Raw genomic sequence first — 13737 nt, forward strand, 5'->3', positions numbered from 1 at the left:
CTACTGTCTCTGAGCGTCGGCGCTCAGTACCTCCCAGCTCTTGGGTCGCCGCTAAAGCTCGAGCGGTTTGACCAATGGCCGCCCTCTCCTGTCCTCATCGCCCCGCCTCCCAGGTCCACCGAAGCCAATAGAATGGGCCACCTGGCAGCAGAGACCAATGGAAAATCTGGGCGAGCATCATTGGCTGCGGCCCTCCCGCAGTGGCGTCTGGGCCCCCGCCCCCGTTACCCTGGAGCCGAAGTCGCCACGCTCTGCCCGCCACCCCGCAGCTGTCGCCCCCGCCCCTCCTCCGGTGTTCACACCTCCCGCACCCCGCCGACCTCCGAGCCCGCCCCGCAGCTGCCGCAGCTGCCACAGCGGCCAGGAGCCCACTCTCCGGCGGCCAGACGCTGAGGTCCCGGCGGGGAGTGGGTCCCCAGAGAGAAGGCACGGAGGTGGGACGCCGCGTCGGTCCGAGGCGGGGCCAGGGCGGGTTGAGGGTGGGCTCGGGGGTGGGCGCGGAGACCGTGAGGAGTTGCGGGGTACCAGGTGGGACTGGAGTGGCGGGGAGCTAGCGATTCAGCGTTCGTGAGTGGGAGCGTGCTAGTCGAGTTGCTAAAGCGGGAGGGATGAGAGGATTAGGGGTGCGGGAGGATTTGGGGACGCGGGGAGAAGGAAGTCCTAGGAAAAGAAATGAAACGCCTGCCGCTGGGAGAGGGCCGGGAGGAGGGGCGGTGGGCCAACAGGTGCGGGGTTGGGAAGATCGGAGGAGGAGCGGAGGAAGGGTGGTTCTATTGGTTGGGTTCCAGAAGAGACGGAAGGAATTGCAGAAAACGTAGAGAAGGGGTCAGGCGTTGTTTTTAAAACCCCAGAGGCCTGTGGAGATTGAAGATGGGAAAGGAGGCTGTGAGGCTTTTGGTAACTCTGGGTCCCAATAAAGAAGAGATGAAGACTGTGGTTAGAGGGGAAGGGTTCTTAAAGGGTGGGCGGGGGAGTGTGTGTGTGTGATGTACACTTCTTTTAGGGATGGAATGAGAGGAGGAAAGAGGGTTGGCAAAAAACACAAAAAAAGTGGGCCTTCTGGGCATAGACGAGTTGGCGTGGGCGCTTAAATAGTTGGTGTTTTACGTTGGCAGGACCAAGGAGTGAGATATGCTGTAAGTGTGAAATACACATGGGATTTTGAAAACTCAGTACATAAAAGAAGAACATAAAATATCTCTTTAATCTCTTTTATATTTGTTATATGTTTTGGGTTCGGTACGTAACATTAAAACATAAAATAATTTAACTTTTTGTTTTTTTCAGTTGCCACTCAAGAAAATACAAACAGGTGAGATTAATATATTTTATCTAATCCAAAACATAGAACAAATATAAAAGATTATTAGAGAGACGTTTTATGTACTGAGTTTTCAAAATCCCATGTGTATTTTACACTTACAGCATATCTCAGTTCTGACTAGTTACATTTCAAGTGCTCAGTAACCACTATATTAGCACAGTTGTAAAACTATCTGCAGTGTTATTATATGCCATGGTGGGTGTCAGGAAGGAAACCAATGCCTCTTCTCACATGAGCTGGTGGACAGCGAGCCATCCACCATCTGCAAGGACTCTCAGAAGGGCTCCTGGCCTATGGAACTCCTTGCAGGTACAGGAGGCTCTGTGCTGTAGCTGGTGGTGTGGTGGCCTCCATCCGTGCCCCACAGTGCTCCCTCCCAGAGTTTCCACAGTCCTCACCCTCCGAGCTCACTACATCTATTGTGCAAAGTAACATGGGCCTGGGAAACGTGAGAAGAGAACATTGGTAGAGACTGAAATCCCTCTGGCATGGCTGAAGATGAGGCTTGCCCAGGTGTGGTGAGTAATCCAGGAGACACCCCCAGAGTAGCCCAGAGATGAGGCCGCATTTCTACCCAGATGTAATCAGGAGTGGCCTGATTACTTGAAGTCAGCTGCTTTATGCCTTTTACTTTGCACATGCTGCTTCCTCTTACTGCAATAAGGTCTTCCCCCACCAACTGTCTTCTTTTACTAACCTCGTCTACCATCCCACCCCCTTAAAACCTAAGCCTGCTACCCAACTCATACTTGTGCTTAACCTCTGCTAGTACCTAAAGACTCCATTTAGACCTTATTGTCTCTAGAAACCTTTCCAAACTTCCTTCTGTCCTCTAATCTTAGTTTTGAGTTTACTTGGTCCACTTCCCTTTGTCATTAGTACTTACACTCTTACGTTACCTTTCTCTTCTTGGCTGGGAGTTTATTAATGGTAGAGGATCACTTGTGTCTTATTTTTGTATCTCCAGCTCCGTCCTTAATTCAGTACCTGACACTAGTTGTTCAGTAAATATTTCATGAATGAGTGAATATTCTATAATGTTTCATTTGATTGACTAAACTTTAGGAATATATACTATAGTTGAGATGCTTTAATTTGACCCATTGTTTCAAAGAAGTTAAGATGCTTTAATTGGATCCATTGTTTAAGAGAGGCTAATTTATGCCTTAAATTTTAAGTCTAGCATTTACTGTGATCTGACCAAAAGTCTAGGAGACCATATTTAAAATCTAAGCATAGTTTGATTTTAAAGCAAGAGTAGTGTCATGAAAATAAATGTAGAATAAGGAAAAGCTTTAGGAATATTCTGGAACATAGGTAGAGGAATGGAAAAATTTACTTGGTTTTATTAATTTCTAATCATTTTTCTCCTTTGTGGGAGAGAAGCAATTGCAATTTTAATGCAGCAATATTGTCTTTATTTTTATCTTTGGTTATTTTTCTTTTGGGGGAGAGCGCTCTCCTTATTTATGTTTTTCGCTCTTACTTTATTTTTATTATACTCATCTCGTCTGTTGTGTGAGCTCTTTTGCTGGCAGCAGAGGTAGCCAGGCAGCAGTGTTTTATACAAAGAAGCTGAACACAGAGAAGTGACAGGAACAGTTATTTGATTTTATACAAGTTTTTTTTTCTCTCAAAACTAAACTTTTCCTTTTTTCTTTTTTTATTGTCGACTCTATTACAGATGTCCTTCATCTCCCTCATCCCCCCTTTGCCTCCCTTCACCCTGCCCCTCACCTCCTAGGCCTTCACCACTTTATTGTCTGTGTCCATGAGTTATGCAGATATGCATATACATTCTTTGGCTATTATAAATAACATTACTATGAACATTGGGGTGCATATATTCTTTCTGATTGGCGTTTTAGGATATATACCCAGAAGTGGTATCATTGGATCAAAAAGCAGTTCCATTTTTAATTTTTTGAGGAAACTCCATAACAGTTTTCCATGGTAGCTGCAGCAGTCTGCATTCCCACCAAATAAATCAACAAACAACAAGTGCTGGAGAGGATGTGGAGAAAATGGGAATTTTGGACTCTATAGATTTATATCCTGAGTCATTTGAAACTGTGTATAAAGGAGGCATTCTGGTACTGAAGGAGCTTAATTTTTTTATGACCTGTTTTGTATGACCTATACTATTAGGGACATTCTTTAGGAAGAAAGTTTGTTTTTGGATGAAAAATGCCAAGTGTTAGATTTAATGTTTTCTAGCATTATCATGATAGCACTCTTGGCCATTTTAGAAAATAAACACATCTTAAGAATTTAAATTGGGTAAGACAGTTTTTCAGAGGTTTTTATTTTATTTTATTGCTTTTATCTAGTTACCCCTGTACAGATAGGGAAAACAGATGAACAACTGTTAACCAATTCATTCTTGGTCACAAAGAATGAATTAATTGGAGAACTATACATGGAATATAAATCTTCAATGTTCTATTAATCTACATAACTTTTCTTGTAAGAAAAATTAATTTTATTTAGTAACTATAAATGAAATTTATTTTGTCTAAAGCCCTATTAGGTCATCTTAGTTATTTAAAATTAACTCAATAATAATATTCCAACTTTACTATGATAATGGTTCTGAGCAAAACTCTTTGATTTGCTAACTTTTCTCTTGGGAATTTTAGAGATTTAATGAAGCTTCATGGCAATTATTTGAAAGAGGGAAGATGTAACATTTCCTTTAAAACAGAAAGGCAAATTTTATACAATGAAACTAGTAATATTCTATTTGGAATAGCATTACAAAATAATATTTTATTCCTCAAAAAATTAGTAAATGGTTTTGTAGTTACCATGGTGAACTACACAGAAAAGATTCCTGTTCTCATGAGTCTTATATTTAGTGGGAGAGACAACAGATGTAAGCTTATTTCCAATAGTAACAGGGTCTATGAAGAAAAATAGTAATAAGATAGTGACTGGACTCACTCTAATAGAACTGTCATGGGGGCCATCGTTGAGAAGGTGGCATTTGTGCTGTGAACAGGATAAAGAAAAGGACCCATCTTTGTGAAGTTCTAAGGAAAGGGCCTTCTAGGTTAATAAAGGGTGCAGCAAGTACAAAGTCTGTGAGTTGGCAATAAGCTTGGCATCTTTGAGGCACAAAAGGAGGCCGCTTGGCTGAAAAAGCAGATGAGGGGAAGAGTTGCATGAGGTAAGGATGAAGAAGTAGGCAACAAGGGCTAGACCTTATAGGAATTTCATGTTTGATTAAGGAATATGATGGCTGTAGGAAGCCATTAAAGGGTATTAAACAGGAGAGCAATGCCAATTGATCATTGTATCAAGTAGTGTTTTCTAACTGGGGAAGCAGGGATGAAAGCAGACTATCAATTAGGAGACTATTGCAGAAGTTCAAGTGAGAAAAAGATGGTGGCTTGGACTAAGTTAGTAGCAGTGGAGATGGTAAGAAACAATCAAATTTGGAATATATTTGGAGATAAAAACCACCTGGTTTTACAAATGGTTTGGATGTGGGATATGAGCTTAAGAAGGAATCCAGAATGATCATTAAATTTGCAACACAAGTAATTTAGTAAATGAGGGTGCCATTTAATGAGATCAGAAAAGCAGGAAAGAGTGGTAGATCATAATTTTGGTTTTGGGCATATAAGTGTGAAGTGACTTAGATGGAGTTGTCAGATAGGAAGGTGGATATATGAATCTGAAAGTCAAGGTAAAAGAAGTCTAGATGACATTACCTAAGGAGAGAGTATAGATAAAAAGTACAGATATGTCATGCCTTATGCATTTCAACATTTAGAGATCAGGAATAGGAGACATATTTAACAAAGGGGATTGAGAGGAGACAGCCAGTTACATAGTAAGAAAACCAGGGAAGCAGATGGCTGTGGAAGCTAAGCAAGAAAATAGAGTGTTTTATAAAGGGAGGGATAATTAGTTGTGTCAAATGCTATGAGGTCAGGGTCGAATAGGACAGAAAATTGGATTTAGCCAAGATGAAAGTTGTGGTTTATTTTAACAAAAGGTATTTCAGTGGGGATGAAAACCTGACTAGTATGGATTCAGAAGAAAATGGTTGGAAAAGAAGTAGAAATATTCTAGATTATAGATTATGCTTAAAAATTAATTGGAAATTGGAGTTGAGAAATTGGGTTGTAAATGCAATAGGACATGGAGTCAAGTGACAGCTTTATTAGAGCCTCTTTGTTGACAGAAAAGATCCCGTAGAGAGGACACAATTGCAGGAGCACAATTTTTGAGATGGTGAGGTGGTGTGGGGAAGGACACTCATGAGAGGTTTAGCTCTAAAAAGGAGCAGAAATGCTTCTTCAGTTTTAGCAAGGAGAGGACTACAGTATGGGATAGTTGCAGATGGAGGTGGCTTCACAGATGAGGTAGTTCTCATATGATTGTTGATAGTGAAATATTGAATAGGTCACCCAATTAAGATTCAGAAAACTTGTAGTCCATTTCAAGTTTTACTTAGTTCTGAGATCTTAAATAAACTGTTATCTTGGGTAAGTCACTTTGTCTTGTGGGCCTTAATTTCCTTAATTTATGTAAAGAAAGGGATGATTCCCCAGGGTTCACCTGTGCTAAATTGTTATGTAATCTTATTAAGCTTTGTGTTTATAAATTTATAAGAAACATTAGTAGTTATTCTAATAGTTGTATTATCTCATCTTTGTCTATTTCTTTTCGTCTAATATTTCATGTCTTTTTTTTTTAACTTGTTAACTTTTGTTTGCCTATTTGCTTGTTTAAACTGTTTTCTGACAGCACTGTCAGCCATACAATGATGTTTTTTTATAAGGACTAAGGACCACATTTTTAAAAGTGTCTTTTCACAGGTGCCTAAGTTTCTATTCTCTAGGAAGGCTTTGATTTTTGGGTTGCTATCTTTTCTAAGGAATACTACTTGTTTGTTGTCATGAAGAACTGTAACAGAGTACAGGATAATACAAGTACGGTATACGATTGGCTGCCTCCTGCACACCTCCTTCTGGGGAACAAGCCCACAACCCGGGCATGTGCCATTGGCCGGAATTGAACCTGGGACCCTTCAGTCTGCAGGCCAGTGCTCTATCTACTGAGCTAAACCAGCTAGGGCCATACATAATTTATTGTGGCTGTTTTTCCTCATTGCTTCTCTTTTATAGAAGAGCCAGACCCTGCCCTAGAGCCGTGGTCGGCAAACTGCAGCTCTTGAGCCACATGCGGCTCTTTGGCCCCTTGAGTTTGGCTCTTCCACAAAATACCACGGCCTGGGCGAGTCTATTTTGAAGAAGTGGCGTTAGAAGTTTAAGGTTAAAAAATTTGGCTCTCAAAAGAAATTTCAATCTTTGTACTGTTGATATTTGGCTCTGTTGACAAATGAGTTTGCCAACCACTGCCCTAGAGGAACTCATAGTATATTTTTGCTCATCTTGATTTTCTTATTGTCTAAAATGGCATCTGTAATTTTTTCTTGAACTAATGGGTACATGAATTGAATAGCAGTTTCATGGACTTTGGAAAAGTGATTGCTTTATCAAGTTGTAAAAATAATTGGCTTTAAAATGACATGTTTGCTATGAGTGATGTAGATCTGACCATATGCATTTGTTTTCTCTCTCTTTGGAGACAATGTTAAAATAATATTAAGGGGGGGAAAAAGAACAAACTTATAGCATTGAAGGAATGATGGCGTACTCTCAGTAGATTAGCAATTACAACACATTCCTGAAAGAGGCAAAGAGTAATGATAGATGAAACAGAACAGAGGGAAACTATGTCCTAAAAAATTCAAGAAGAAACTGCAGCAAACAGGGGTTCTAATGTATCCAACAGAATATCAAACAGAATCTCAGAGAATCTTGGGATTTAAAGTCAGAAGAAAAGGATGATTGAAAATGGGAAGGAAGAATAATTGAAAAACTATATATGAAGTAGTTTTGTTTTATTTCCTACCCAAGCCCAATGTATAGTGACAGTCAGTGTAATTATTCCCTGCCCTACACCCTTCCCTCCCTTTCCCATCATAAATGCAGAGTTAATTTCTTCTGGAAATAAAAAACAAGCAACACACACACACACACACACACACACACGGAAAAGAGTTGACCAGGTGGACATTTGTGTCTGGAGATAATCCCTCTTCATTCTAGCTGAAAGGGAGTCCCCAACTCACATGTACATGGTTTCCATTCATTCTTCCTTTTTCTTCTTTCTTAAGTATCAATGGACAACCAAAACTTGCCTCCAAAGGAAAAAACAAAAAACAGAATAGCAGTATAAAGCAGTGGTCGGCAAACTCATTAGTCAACAGAGCCAAATATCAACAGTACAAAGATTGAAATTTCTTTTGAGAGCCGAAGACTGACTTTTGCACATGGGCCATGAAGTTTCAATCGCACTGTACCTGTGCGCCCGCACGTGGTATTTTGTGGAAGAGCCACACTCAAGGGGCCAAAGAGCCGCATGTGGCTCGCAAGCCGCAGTTTGCCGACCACTGGTATAAAGTAAACCTGAGACATACAGAAAAACTGTCACCAGATGAAACAGATAATTCCTGGATCAGAAGAAACCTTACAACAAACAAAATGTTTATTTAGTTTTTTCAGAGAAATGAAAATACGTTGCCTCTGTAAAGTAAGAACAGAATAATTATTTTTAAAAATCAGACCAAGAAAGAGTTCTTGGAAATTAAGATGTTTGCATAAATTTAAAAAAACAATTGGGTGGTTTAGAAGATAAATTGAATAAATCTCTTTGAGAATAGTACAAAAAAGAAAAAGAGAACATGTCTGTAATTTAACCAGTAGATGTTTCAAAAAGAGTAAAGAGAGTCACTTATCAAAAAGGTAGCATAACATTTCTGCTACTTAAAAATACAAGTTTCCATATCAAAAGGAAGAGGGAGAACAAGGGACAACACAATCAGTGAAAAAGACCCACATCTAGGCACATCATTGTGAAATTCTATATAATAAAAGGCTAATATGCAAATAGACCGAACGGCAGAACGACCAGTCGCTATGATGCACACTGACCACCAGGGGGCAGACTCTCAACGCAGGAACTACCCCTAGTGGTCAGTGCGCCAGAAGTCAGGGTCATGACTGGTGAGCTCAGTGGCAGTGGCAGGAGCATCTCCCGCCTCCACGCCAGTGCTAAGGATGTCTGACTGTCAGCTTAGGCCTGCTCCCCACAGGCCTAAGTCATCAGTCGGACATCCCCTAAGGGCTTCCAGACTGCAAGAGAGTACAGGCCAGGCTGAGGGACCCCCCTCACTGAGTGCACGAATTTCATGCACCAGGCCTCTAGTTTCAGTATAATAGAAAGGAAAATCCTAAAAGCTCTTAGAGAGGGGGAAAAAAAAAGATAACCTGTAAAGGAATGAGAAACAGATGAGCATAACTACAGTGTAAACACCCTTAGGGCAGGCATTTTTTGTTGTCATTACTCTTACATAGAGCTAAATAGAGCTAAAAAAGTGTTGATTAAAAGAATGACTCACATCTCATAAGCACCTCTGAAGGTTTAGAAGAGTGGAACAGAGTCTCCAAAGTTCTGAGAGAAAATGACTTAGAATTCAGAACCTCTGAAAACTATCAAATACGAGGACAAAATAAAAACATTCTCAGGTATGCGAGGACTTAGAACACTTACCTCCTAACTCATACACCCTTTCTGGAGAAGGTATTTGAGGATTTGGACTGGTAAAATTATAATGAAAACTAATAAAGTTATGGCATAGGCCAGTGGTCGGCAAACTGAGGCTTGTGAGCCACATGCAGCTTGTGAGCCACGGTTTGCCGCTCTGTTGACTAATGAGTTTGCCGACCACTGGCATAGGCTATTACAAATGGTGGATTAACTTATGAGCACAATAAAAGTAATTCCAGAAGGACAGCAGTGCAACAGATCTAGAAAGTAACTGGTTTAAGTTTGAATAGAAAATCACAGGTCTCCACAAAAAATATCTGTAAGGGGAAGAATGGAATGGAATTTAGGTTGTATATAGAATGACAAACTGGTAGATGTCTGTGATGATAGAAGGATGACTTTTCCTTTCATTTAGGTGGGGGTGGGGGACTAGGGGGGGAAAGGATAATTAGGAATTCTAAGGAGAAAATCCTGCATAACCAACATGTAATTGCATATTGTAACCCTTTAAACTGAGGTTTAATTAAATCCTCATCTTCCATAGTTTAAACATGCTAATTCAAGAAATATATAAGCATAAAAGTAGAAGCCATAAAAATAGTTGCCCCAGGGATCAAGACTCTTGGATATTGGTGCAGTGGATATCTCCTTAAAAAAAAAATGGTTTTATTGATTTTTTTTTAGAGAGAGGAAGGGAGAGGGAGAGACTGAAACATCCATTCTCTGCCTCCTGCACGCCCCCTACCGGGGATAAAGCCCACAACCTGGGCATGTGCCCTGACCAGAGACCTCTTGGTGCATAGGATGGAATTAAAATGGAAACACTTTTACAAGGAACATGAATCAGAATTAACTGAGCATCTCGTATGTTTGAATTGTAAATATAATTGTTGGTATTTCCTGAGTGCTTATTGTATGGTAGTGATTGAATTATCCCATTGAATCATTACAATAATTCTCTCAAGAAGTTACTATTATTATTCCTATTTTATAGATGAGAAAATTGAGGTTCAAATTTAGATTGAGAAGTTAGGTGACTTCTCCAGCTTTACACGGATGATAAGTGGTGAAGTCATTTAATTGCTCTAGTCCATCATCCTTTTTTTCTGTACAATTTTTATTTTAATTTTAATTAAATCTTTATTGTTGAAAGTATTACATATATCCACTTTTTTCTCCTATTGACCCCTTCTAGCTCGCCCTTTCCCCCCACCCCAGGCCTAGACAATTTTTTATTTTCTTTCATGACTGCAGGCCAGTTTACATATTTTTAAAATATTACTGCTTATTGGAATTGCTGATTTCATATCCAATAACAAATTATAATAAAGAATTAGATTGCCACACACTAAATACACTAGAAAGTAAAATCTTAAGTTTGTTTGCTTTCAAAAAATATTTTTTATGAAGAAAAATTTCAAACAACAAAGGTAGAGATATTACAGTGGTGAAGCCGTGTGTCTCTGTCACCTAGTTTACATAACTATTAACTCACTAGTAGCCCTGCTCATGAATACATGTGCCAGTAGCTCGCTGCCGCCCTCCTGTAGCTCCACCTCCCCCCCCCCATAGCTTGCTACCCTGCCCCCTCCTGTAGCTCTCCGCCCCCCGCTTGTAGTTTGCTGTCCCACCCTCCTACTGATCCATGGATCTGATCTTTACGAGGTCAGTCGTTAAGCGTCAAGATGAAACGCCCATTTGCATATTACATTTTTATTATATAGAACTAGTGGCCCAGTGCACGAAATTCATGCATGGGGAGTTGTGTTCCTCAGCCCGGCCGGCACCCTCTCCAATCTGGGACACCCTGAAGGATGTCCTACTGCCAGTTTATAGGGATCAGGCCTAAACCAGCAGTCGGGCATCCCTCTCACAATCTGGGACTGCTGGCTCCTAACTGCTCACCTGCCTGTTTGCCTGCCTGATTGCCCCTAACCACTCTATCTGCCAGCCTTCTTGCCCCCAAATGCCCCCCCCACCAGCTTGCTCACCCCTAACTGCCCCCCCATTGTCTTGATTACCTCCAACTGACCCCCACTGATGGCTTGCTTGCCCCCAACTGGCCCCCCTGCTGGTCTGCTTACCCCCAATGGCCCTGTCCCCTACCAGCCTGATCACCTACAACTGCCGTCCTATCCTGGCCTGATCACTAACAACTGCCCTTGGCCTCTAACCGCCTCTACCTCAGCCCCGTCCGTCATGGTTTTGTCTAAAAGAATGTCTGGAAGGTCTCCCAGTCTAATTAGCATATTATCCTTTTATTAGTATAGATAGCCAATCTTATTTCAACTCTACCTTTACCTACTTCCCCCTAGGTTATTTTGAAACAAACCTCAGACATTATTTAATTTTATCTGTAAATATCTCAATATAAATCTCTAAAAGATAAGGATTCTTTTTTGTTTGTTTTGTTAATCCTCACTGAGGATATTTTCCATTGATTTTTAGAGAGTAGAAGGGAGGGGGAAGACACAGAGAGAAATATCGATGTGTGGTTGGCTCTAGCACAGGCCCCAGGGATTGAGCCTGCAACTGAGGTACATGCACTTGACTAGAATCAAACCCAGAAGCCTTCAGTCCACAGGCCGACACTCTATCCACTGAGCTAAACCAGCTAGGGCAGATAAGGATTTTTTTTTTAAATTAAGCATAATATCATATCTCACCTAAAGCAAGGGAGTTTCTTAAAATCATTAAATGTCCATTCATTGTTTAAATTTTCTCTATTATCTTACAATTTTCTTTTCTTTATAATTTGTTTGCATATAATTTGTTTCTGAAAACTATAATTTCCATGTTTAAGTCTATATTGAAGCAAGGTTCATAAATAAGTGCCTGTTCCCTTTCTTAATATATAGATAACCCTCTCTGTCTCTTCTTTTTCTGCTTCTGTTAAAGAACCTGGTTTTTCCTAGTAGAATTTACCACAGTCTGGATTTTGTTTCCTTGTATTTTCTGTAAAATATCGTTTACATTTAGAGATTTTATCAGAATCAGATTTAATTTTTCCTTGAAGGGAAGCAGATTACTTCAGAGGTCTCATTATGTCCTACCTGGAGGCACAGTGTCTGCTTATTTCTATTCTGTGGTGTTAGCAGCCATTAGTGATCATTATTTCATTATGGGTACAAAATGACAATATTTTAATTTTGTCATTCTAATATTTTCATTTGTTAGAATAATTCTGTAAAGAAATACTTCCCATTAAAGCTATTACTATTTTGAAATACAGCTTGTAACAAAATAGGCAAGATATATGTTTGATTTTTTTTCTCTTTATTATATCAATTGTCAGGTGAGTAAGTTGGTTCCCTAGCATCTTCCAGGGCTAATTAGTTTTTGTTTGTTTTTTAAAGTATTATATGACCCCATGGATTTAAACATATCTGATGTATTTTAATCCTTTGCTGATAAAATTCTTATTGATGGTGAAATTTTTCCATCTTTTGCCATCAGGAGCTTCTTCATTGGCTCTTGAGCCTTTTTGACACTCCATCTGGTGTCTGATAGTTTCCGTGCTTTCTAGTGTAACCACATTTTTAGATTTGTAGATTCATCTTATATGTTTCCTCCCTCAAATGTGGAATAAGATATTTTAGTAGGAGCATTTGTTTCTTTTAAAGGGAAATAGTATTTAGACACTACATCTGGGTGCTAGGAATGTTCTTTGCAATTTATTCCTTATTTTAGGATTTTGTCAATGGACAGAGCTAGGAGATAGTTTTTCTTAATATAAAATCCATCATAATCCATACTTACACTTCTAATTCAAATATGGACTACAGAGTTTTTAAAATCCCTTATCCTATATAATAAAGAGGTAATATGCAAATTGACCATCACTCCAACACACAAGATGGCTGCCCCCATGTGGTCAAAGATGGCCACCCCCATGTGGACACAAGATGGCTACCACAAGATGGCCAGCAGGGGAGGGAAGTTGGGAGGGACCAGGCCTGCAAGGGAGGGAAGTTGGGGGGGACCTAGGCCTGCAGGGGAGAGCAATTGGGGGGGACCCAGGCCTGCAGGGGAGGGCAGTTGGGAGGGACAAGGCCTGCAAGGGGAGAGCAGTTAGGGGCGACCAGGCTGGCAAGGGAGGGCAGTTAGGGGTGACCGGGCCAGCAGGGGAGGACAGTTGGGGACAAACAGGCCTGCAGGGGAGGACAGTTAGGGGTGACCAGGCTGGCAGGGGAGGGCAGTTAGGGGCAATTGGGCTGGCAGGGGAACAGTTAGGTGTTGATCAGGCTGGCAGGGGAGTGGTTAGGGGTGATCAGGCTGGCAGGCAGAAGCGGTTAGGGGCAATCAGGCAGGCAAGCAGTTGGGAGCCAGCAGTCCTGGATTGTGAGAGGGATGTCCGACTGCCCGTTTAGGGATCGGGCCTAAACGGGATCGGGCCTAAACGGGATCGGGCCCATCTGGGATGGGGCCTAAACGGGCAGTCGGACATCCCTCGAGGGGTCCCAGATTGGAGAGGGTGCAGGCTGGGCTGAGGGACACCCCCCACCCCTGTGCATGAATTTCGTGCACTGGGCCTCCAGTTATTTTATATTTGTTTCTGCCTATGTTAAAAATCTAATTTCTCAAAATTATAATTTCCATGTTTAAGTCTATAAAAGCTATAGGCAATGAAATCTAGCTCCTATTCCTAAACTCTGCTTTCTCTCTTCTCCTAAAGCTGTTTGTTTAATCAGCTAACCAGAAGTAAATGTGGCTTTTGAGTTTTTAATTAATTGATATTTAACTAAATTAAAAATTAGTTCCCCAGTCTCACTTGCCACATTTTACGT

At 40.9% G+C, this 13737-nt stretch overlaps 1 protein-coding gene across 3 annotated transcripts in view; it reads left to right on the forward strand.

Annotated features, from left to right (window-relative positions):
* Window positions 1–250: 250 nt before the first annotated feature.
* The window catches only part of LCA5 (lebercilin LCA5), a 40994-nt gene continuing 27507 nt past the window's right edge, over window positions 251–13737 (forward strand). The window contains exons 1-2 of one of the 3 annotated variants that reach the window (XM_079780428.1): window positions 251–434; window positions 1288–1312. The gene's annotated coding sequence lies outside the window, so the exon portion shown is untranslated. Of the gene's footprint in view, window positions 435–869; window positions 898–1287; window positions 1313–13737 lie in introns of those variants that run through there. The other 2 variants (XM_079780431.1, XM_079780430.1) reach the window with 2 other exon arrangements.

Source organism: Cnephaeus nilssonii, assembly GCF_951640355.1.
Source record: "Cnephaeus nilssonii genome assembly, chromosome: 9".
Classification (NCBI taxonomy): Eukaryota; Metazoa; Chordata; class Mammalia; order Chiroptera; family Vespertilionidae; genus Cnephaeus; species Cnephaeus nilssonii.